Raw genomic sequence first — 9,380 nt, 5'->3', positions numbered from 1 at the left:
GTCATAGGATACCTACAGTGTTGGAAGAGGCCATTCAGCCGATCAAGTCTGCACCAACTCTCCGAAGTGCATCCCTGCCTGCTACTCCCAATTCCTCCTGTGAATCTCTTGCTTCTTTCCTCCATTCAGTTGCCCCTTAAAACCATTAATGAAGTAATTGGTCATTTCCTCTAACATCTACCTCTGTAGCATGGGGTTGAATTTATATTTAATCCTCCTCTGAAGCAACATGGGATGTTTTACTCTGTTAAAGATGCTATACAAATGCAAGGTTGTTATTGCTGTAGGATACCAACCAATACAGTGCTGCCATAAAGTTAGACCATTTTAGCTTTTGTGGTGTGGTGGTATAGTGTCCCTATCACTGGACAAAGCAATTAGAATTTGAATCCTACAGAGGTATATCCTATCAACTCTAAATAAATTGATAATTAAAAATATTCATTTTGCATTCAGCAAACACTGCATCTTTCGTTTTTTTACCCTCTTCTTAAATTATTCAAAAGGGCGACAAATCAAAGCTTTTCATTGTATTCTTACTGTAAAATACACGTGACAATAAAGTCAAAAATCAGAAATCAAGTCAAATGCTCTATGGTGCATCTTTGCTTCAACCCTACATTGCTTCAGATCATTTATTTTTGGAATCTGCAGCCCAGAGTGCATTTAATAAAAATGTTTTGAATTAAAATATTAATGATGTCCCTAGTGGCACATGCTTATTGATATTTTCATTGCGACCAGCAGCAGGTTTTCTGTTCAATAGAGTTGGCAAGAAAAGTGCCATGAATCTTTTCTTTGGAATTGAAAGTCGTTCACTTCCAAAAATGGGAGGAAATATGCAGCCTTTTAAGAATTAACCATAAGCAACAAATTCAATAATCCCTGTAAATAGTGGACACTCATGCAAATAGAAAATAGAAAGATTTGTACTCAATGAGATCTTTCCCATCAGTAGCTGTTCAGTGTGCAGTAATATTCTCTCTGAATTACAAGGTTCCAGGTACAATCCAGGCCTGACCATAAAAACCAAAACTTTTGTCTGAATGCAGTGCCCAGGAAGTGCTGCACTGTTGCAGGAACAGTCTTTTGGATACGACAATAAACCCCAATCCCCGACTGTCTGTTTGAGTAGATGTCAAAGTTTTCATAGCACAATTACAATGAAAAGCAGGACGTTATCCCTGCTGCCTTGGTCAATATTTGCCCCTCAACACTGCAAAGAAACAGACTGTCTGGTTATCAGGGATCTCGAGTGGGCCCTGCGTGGAGGAGAGTGGGCCCAGCGTGGACCTCAAATGGGCCCAGGGCTGAGGAGCGTGGGCTCAAAGCGGAGGAGGGTGGTTTCAAAGCGAAGGAGGGTGGGCCCAGCATGGAGGAGAGTAGGCCCAGTGTGGACCTCAAGTAGACTCAGCATGGAGGAGAGTGTGCCCAGTGTGGAGGAGAGTCAGCCCAGTGCAGAGGAGAGTGGGCCTAGAGTGGAGGAGAATGTGCCCAGTGTGGACGAGAGTCGGCCCAGTGCAGAGGAGACTGGGGTCAGTGTGGAGGACAGTGTGTCCAGCGCGGAGGAGAATGTGCTTAGAAAGGAGGAAAGCGGGCCCAGTGATGAGGAAAGTGGGCCCAGTATGGAGGAGAGTGGGCCACCACACAAGACAGTTGGCCCAGTGTGGAGGAGAGTGGGCTCAACATTCAGGAGAGTGGGCCCAGCATAGAGGAGAGTGGGCCCAGTAGAGAGGAGAGTGGGGCCAGCGTAGAGGAGAGTGGGCCCAGTGTGGAGGAGAATGGGCCCAGTACAGAAGAGAGTGGGCCCAGTGTGAAGGAGAATGGGCCCAGTACTGAAGAGAGTGGGCCCAGTGTGAAGGAGAATGGGCCCAGTACAGAAGAGAGTGGGCCCAGTGTGAAGGAGAATGGGCCCAGTACAGAAGAGAGTGGGCCCAGTGTGAAGGAGAATGGGCCCAGTACAGAAGAGAGTGGGCCCAGTGTGAAGGAGAATGGGCCCAGTACAGAAGAGAGTGGGCCCAGTGTGAAGGAGAATGGGCCCAGTACAGAAGAGAGTAGGGCCAGTGTGGAGGAGAATGGGCCTAGTGCAGAGGGGAATGGGCCTAGGCCAAGGACCTCAAGTGGGCCCCTACTTACTTTTCTGGAGCAGGAATGGGACCTGGAATCGGCAACTGCAACATTGGTGAGGTAGGCCCAGTGGCAAAGATAGCATCTGAGGAGCGGCAATTTCATCATTGGTTGGGTCTGGTGCTGGTGCTGGTGGAAGTGCATCACATTGACATTGAGGTGGGCTGAGCAGCAAGAGACGCACGTTGGTTGGTCGGGCACAGGCAGTGGTGACACAATGGCGGAGGAGAATGAGCCCAGTGACAAAAATGGCATCTGAGGATTGGTGACTCTGACATTGGTTGGGTCCAGTATTGATGGCGGCAAAGAGGTGGCAGAGGATGCTAGTGCAGGCATCAATGATGGTGATGACCTGCCTTAGGACTGACAGTCTCTCTTTAAAGTTGTATTTTCTTTTTTTTTCCCTTATTGTTAAATTATTCAAAATGGCGCCAAATCGTGGTGACAAATGAAAGCGTTTCATTGTATTTTTATTGCAAAATATATGTGACAATAAAATCAGAAATCAAATCAGATTATCACGTGTTGGAGTGTGCTGTGTTGCAAATTGACTGCCACATCTTCATAGCTTTTTGAAAAGATAAAAGTGCCACTTATTTGTTTCCAATCTCTAGTTCAACTTGAACTGAGTGGCTTGTTGGGGCATTTCAGAGGGTGGTGAAGAATGAACCACATTGTTGTGGCTGTGGAGATGTGTGTGGGTGACAGACTACGTGAGGATGGCACAGTTCCTTCCCTGAATGGACATTAGTGAACCAGATAGGATTTTACAATTAAAACAGATGAGGAGGGACTTCTTCTCTCCGAGACTAGAGAATCTGCAGAACGCTTTACCACAGACGATTGGGCCATTAAGTATATTCAAGGCTGAAATAGAGAAATCTCTAATCAGTAAGGGAATTAGGGACTTTGGAGAAAAGGCAGGAGAGTGAAGTTATGGACTTTCAGATTTTCCATGATCATAGAATCTCTACAGTATGCAAGCAGGCCATTCACCCATCAATTTTACACTGACCCTCCAAAGAACATTCCCAATCCAGAACCAACACCTCTACTGTCCCCAACTCTTCCCCTACTCCCTTCCACCCCGCCCCCCCCCCCTTCCCCCCCCCCACTCTGCGCCTCCTATTCCTGTAACCTTGCCTTTCCCAGGGTTGATCCATCCAGCTATACATCCCTGGACACTACAGCATAGTTTAGCGTGGCTAATCCACCTAACCTGCACATCTTTGGAGTATGGGAGGAAACTGCAGTACCCAGAGGAAACCCACGCAGACATGGGGAGAACATGCAAACTCCATATAGACAGTTTTTTGATGATGGAATGAAATCCTGATACCTGGCACTGTGAGGCAGCAGTGCTAACCCCTGTGTCAACCCATTGAATGGTGGAGTGGAGTCATAGAGTCACAGAGATATACAGGCCTTTCAATCCAACTTGTCCATGCTTACCAGATATCCTAAACTAACCTAGTCTTATTTGCCAACACTTGGCCTATATCTCTCTAAACCTCATATCAAAGCATATCAAACGCCGCCTTCATTATCCTATCTACCCGTGATTCAACCTATGAATGAACCTATACTCCAAGGTCTCTATGTTCAGCAACACTCCTCAGGAACTTACCATTAAGTATATAAGTCCTGCCCTGATTTGCCTTTCCAAAAGCTCTTCACATTTATCTAAATTGAACTCTATCTGCCATTCTTTAGCCCATTGGTCCATCTGATCAAGATCCTGTTGTACTCTGAAGTAACCTTCTTCGCTGTTCACTACACCTCCAATTTTAACTTTTTGGCCTGCATGTCCTATTGCTGTCAGTCTTATTAAGACAATCAAAGATGACTTTTTTGAACGCTCATTAGCTTTTTAAATTCCAGAATTCTTCATTGAGTTCAAGTTCCACCGTGAGACAGTGAGAACTGAGCCCATACTGTTGGAGCATTAGCCTGTCTTTTACACTGATAACCCTGTGACATGACCCTTATACCATTACCTCCCCACAGTACTACTTACATAACAGTGACCACACTTCAATAACATTGTATTGGCTGTCTTAAGACATTGAGACATCTTTGTAAATACACACATATCTTATTTCTTTTTTACAATGAAGTACATTTGAGGACGCATCAATATTATGTTGTAGGAAACCAATTGATACACAACAAAGTCTCTGGTAATGACTATACAATCTGTAATTTTCTTTGAACGTTGATCAAGGGATGAACATTTGGGTTCCTCATACAGAGCACTGTCCAGTGCTATTGCCAGGAAACTGCATGCACCGAGCAAAAGCATTTCAGAATCGTCACTGTGAGGATGGGGACAAGGTTGCTGTACAGTTATCAGTTCATGTTCCTAAAACCTAGTGATGAAGAGGAGGAAACTGGAAAATCAGGTAAAGATGACCCGACGGGTTCACTAAGCTTTCCATCTCTATATCACATTCCCAGTACATGGAAATTTTGTATAGATTTAAAATAGTGTTCCTTCAAGCTTCTATGCACATCCAAAATCTTCAGCAAGTAAACATTGATTTTTTAAAAATATACTTTTTCATTTACAACGCTATTGTTTAATATTGTGTTCAGCCATATCATGCAATCAAGTCACACCACACGCAATATAATGTCTCACTATAAAGATAGTGTGTAGAAAAGGGGAACTTCCAGTTATTGCACGTAAGTTATTACATCGAGTACTTCATGTGGTGGCACTGTTTTATGGAGGCGATAATTCTTTAGAAGGAAGTGTCAGGGGATAAATCTTAAATTAGTTCCAGAAGTCTCTGGTGCAAAGAGCATAATTTACACAATAAATAAAGTATGTCTCCACACTTTTTAAAATAGTTATCTTGGAAGGAAGAAAGCATACAGCTCTTGCCAAGTGAACAACCTTTTAACAGTGTTAAACACGAGGTAAAAATGAACAGGCTGACTCTCTCTCTTTCTTCTCTTCAATGAAAAACCACTGATGGATGACCTGAAAATGTCTAAGACAAATAGAGAATCTGCTTTTCCTTGTGTGGAAGAGCATAAATTAAAGCCTTTAAAACAAAACTAATTATGGAGGAAGGGAACGATGGTCAGTATTATGTTTGAGGATCCTTCTTGAGATCTTAAGAATTGTTTGAATTTTCAAGAGCTATTCTGGTTTTAGGGGGCTCCTTTATCATTCTCATTAACTACTAGGTGATGCAGTCACATAATAACATTACCTTTTTCATTTATAGAGTCATAGAGATGTACAGCATGGAAACAGACCCTTTGGTCCAACCTGTCCATGCCGACCAGATATCCCAACTCAATCTAGTCCCACCTGCCAGCACCAGGTCCATATCCCTCCAAACCCTTCTTATTCATATACCCATCCAAATGCCTCTTAAATGTTGCAATTGTACCAGCCTCCACCACTTCCTCTGGCAGCTCATTCCACACATGTGCCACCCTCTGCATGAAAATGTTGCCCCTTAGGTCCCATTTATATCTTTCCCCTCTCACCCTAAACCTATGCCCTCTAGTTCTGGACTCCCTGACCCCAGGGAAAAGACCTTGTCTATTTATCCTATCCATGCCCCTCATAATTTTGTAAACCTCGATAAGGTCACCCCTCAGCCTCCGATGCTCCAGGGAAAACAGTTTCAGCCTGTTAAGCCTCTCCCTACGACTCAAATCCTCCAACCCTGGCAACATTCTTGTAAATCTTTTCTGAACCCTTTCAGGTTTCACAACATTTTTCCGATAGAAAGGAGACCAGAACTGCACACAATACCCTAACACTGGCTTAGCCAATGTCCTGGACAGCCGCAACATGACCTCCCAACTCAATACTCTGACAATAAAAGAAAGCATACCAAACGCCTTCTTCACTATCCTATCTACCTGTGACTTCACTTTCAAGGAGCTATGAACCTGCACTCCAAGGTCTCTTTGTTCAGCAACACTCCCTAGGACCTTACCATTAAGTGTATACGTCCTGCTAAGATATGCTTTCCCAAAATGCAGCACCTTGCATTTATCTGAATTAAACTCCATCTGCCACTTCTTGGCCCATTGGCCCATCTGGTCAAGATCCTGTTGTAATCTGAGGTAACCCTCTTCACTGTCCACTACACCTCCAATTTTGGTGTCATCTGCAAACTTACTAGCTGTATCTCTTATGCTCATATCCAAATCATTTATGTAAATTTAAAAAAGTGGTGGACCCAGCACCAATCCTTGTGGCACTCCACTGGTCAAAGGCCTCCAGTCTGAAAAACAACCCTCCACCCTACCCTCTGTCTTCTACCTTTCAGCCAGCTCTGCATCCAAGTTGCTAGTTCTCCCTGTATTCCGTGAGATCTAACTTTGCTAATCAGTCTCCCATGGGGAACCTTGCCGAAAGCCTTACTGAAGTCCATATAGATCACATCTACTGCTCTGCCCTCATCAATCCTCTTTGTTACTTCTTCAAAAAACTCAATCAAGTTTGTGAGACATGATTTCCCATGCACAAAGCCTAATCAGTCCTTGCCTTTCCAAATACATGTACATCCTGTCCCTCAGGATTCCCTCCGACAACTTGCCCACCACCGAGGTCAGGCTCACCGGTCTATAGTTCCCTGGCTTGTCTTCACCGCCCTTCTTAAACAATGGCACCACATTGCCAACCTCCAGCCTTCCGGCACCTCATCTGTGACTATCGATGATACAAATATCTCAGCAAGAGGCCCAGCAATCCTTCTCTAGCTTCCCACAGAGTTCTAGGGTACACCTAATCAGGTCCTGGGGATTTATCCATTTTTATGCATTTCAAGACATCCAGCATTTCCTCCTCTGTAACATGGACATTTTGCAAGTTGTCACCATCTATATCTTCCATATCTTTTTCCACAGTAAATACTGATGCAAAATACTCATTTAGTATCTTCCCCATTTTTTGTGGCTCCACACAAAGGCCACCTTGCTGATCTTTGAGGGGCCCTATTCTCTCCCTAGTTATCCTTTTGTCCTTAGTGTATTTGTAAAAACCCTTTGGATTCTCCTTAACTCTATTTGCCAAAGCTATTTCATGCTGCCTTTTTGCCCTCCTGATTTCCCTCTTAAGTATGCTCCTACTGCCTTTATACTCTTCTCAAGATTCACTCGATCTATCCTGTCTATACTTACATATGCTGCCTTCTTTTCCTTAACCAAACCCTCAATTTATTTAGTCATCCAGCATTCCCTATGCCTACCAGCCTTTCATTTCACATTAACAGGAATATACTTTCTCTGGATTCTCGTTATGTCATTTCTGAATGCTTCCCATTTTCCAGCCATCCCTTTACCTGCAAACATGTGACCCCAATCAGCTTTTAAAAGTTCTTGCCTAATACCATCAAAATTGGTCTTTCTCCAATTTAGAACTTCAACTTTTAGATCTGGTCTATCCTTTTACATCACTATTTTAAATCTAATAGAATTATGGTTGCTGGCTCCAAAGTGCTCCACCACTGACACCTCAGCCACCTGAATTCATGTATCACTGGACATCAGAGTGCGTCTGGGAAAATTAACAAACAATGAAATTCACAACAAATCTTAGAGGAACCTATTTGGGTGAAGTTCGCAGCACAGAATCAGATAAGTGCATTGTGTTTAAGTGGGACCTACAGAAAGTCTGCAGTAGTGAGTAGAGTGGGTTCTTTCTTGATTTTTTTTTTAAAGATATGTCTCTTGATTAAACTTACAATATAAGCCATAACTATTAATTTAACCTGGGGAAGTGTTTTGTAGAGGAATAAGACAATGTTATTTTCTGGGTCTATAGATTGTGAAGGAGCAAAATTGGCCTTTAGTAGAGTGGTATGGGCTTCTTGTCAGACGTGGGAGTTTAATGAGAGTTTAAAGGTTACTGCGGATTATATCTGCCATAAATGCTGTTGGTTGTGAATCTTATCAGATCGAATGGATCAGTTGGAAAGACAGTTGAAAGCAATGAGAAAGTTGCAACAGCAACAGTATGTGATGGATGGCAGTTATAGGAAGGGGGGAAAGTCTCAGATACAGTCACATAGATGGTTAATTCCAGGAAAGGTAAGAGAGGTAGGCAGCTAATGCAGCAGCCTTCTGTGGTTATACCCATTTCAAACAAGCACGCTGTTTTGGAAAATGTAAAGGGTGATGGATTCTCAGGGGAACATAGCATGAACAGCCAAGTTTCTGGTATTGAGACTGGCTCTAATGCAATGAGGGGTACATCCAATTCCAAGAAATCAATTGTGATAGGGGACTCTCTAGTCCGAGACGTTTCTGTGGCCAGCAGCGAAAAATCAGAATGGATGTTGTTTCCCTGGTGCCAGGATCAAGGATGTCTCAGAGAGGGTGCAGAATGTTCTCAAGGGAGAAAGGGGCCAGCAAGAGGTCATTGTCCACATTGGAACCAACAACATTGGAAGGGAAATGGTTGAGACTTTGAAGAGAGATTACAGAGAGTTAGGCAGGAATTTAAAAAGGTGGTCCTCAAGAGTAGTGATATCTGTATTACTCCCAGTGCTTCGAGCTAGTGAGGGCAGGAATAGGAGGATAGAGCAGATGAATGCATGGCTGACGAGCTGGTGTATGGGAGAAAGATTCACATTTTGGACCATTGGAATCTCTTTTGGGGTAGAAGTGACCTGTACAAGAAGGACGGATTGCACCTAAATTGGAAGGGGACTAATATACTGGCAGGGAAATTTGCTAGAGCTGCTCGGGAGGATTTAAACTAGTAAGGTATGTGTGTGTGTGTGTGTGTGTGTGTGGGGGGGGGGGGGGGGGGGTGGCAGGGGGGTACGACTAATAAATTACACTGCATTTATTTCAATGCAAGGGGCCGAACAGGGAAGGCAGATGAACTCAGGGCATGGTTAGGAACATGGGACTGGGATATCATAGCAATTACAGAAACGTGGCTCAGGATGGACAGGACTGGCAGCTAAATGTTCCAGGATACAAATGCTACAGGAAGGATAGAAAGAGAGGCAAGAGAGGAGGGGGAGTGGCATTTTTGATAAGGGATAGCATTACAGCAGTGCTGAGGGAAGATATTCCTGGAAATACACCAGGGAAGTTATTGTGTGGAACTGAGAAATAAGAAAGGGATGATCACCTTATTGGGATTGTGTTATAGACCCCCTAATAGTCAGAGGGAAATTGAGAAACAAACTTGTAAGGAGATCTCAAAGTTGACTCAAGGGATACTTGGAATCTGTCAGAAGCAACCCTAAAAGAATTGAAGAATATCCTGA

The sequence above is a fragment of the Hemiscyllium ocellatum genome, chromosome 42 (assembly GCF_020745735.1).
Source record: "Hemiscyllium ocellatum isolate sHemOce1 chromosome 42, sHemOce1.pat.X.cur, whole genome shotgun sequence".
Taxonomy (NCBI): Eukaryota; Metazoa; Chordata; class Chondrichthyes; order Orectolobiformes; family Hemiscylliidae; genus Hemiscyllium; species Hemiscyllium ocellatum.
Note: the sequence above shows the minus strand (reverse complement) of the source record.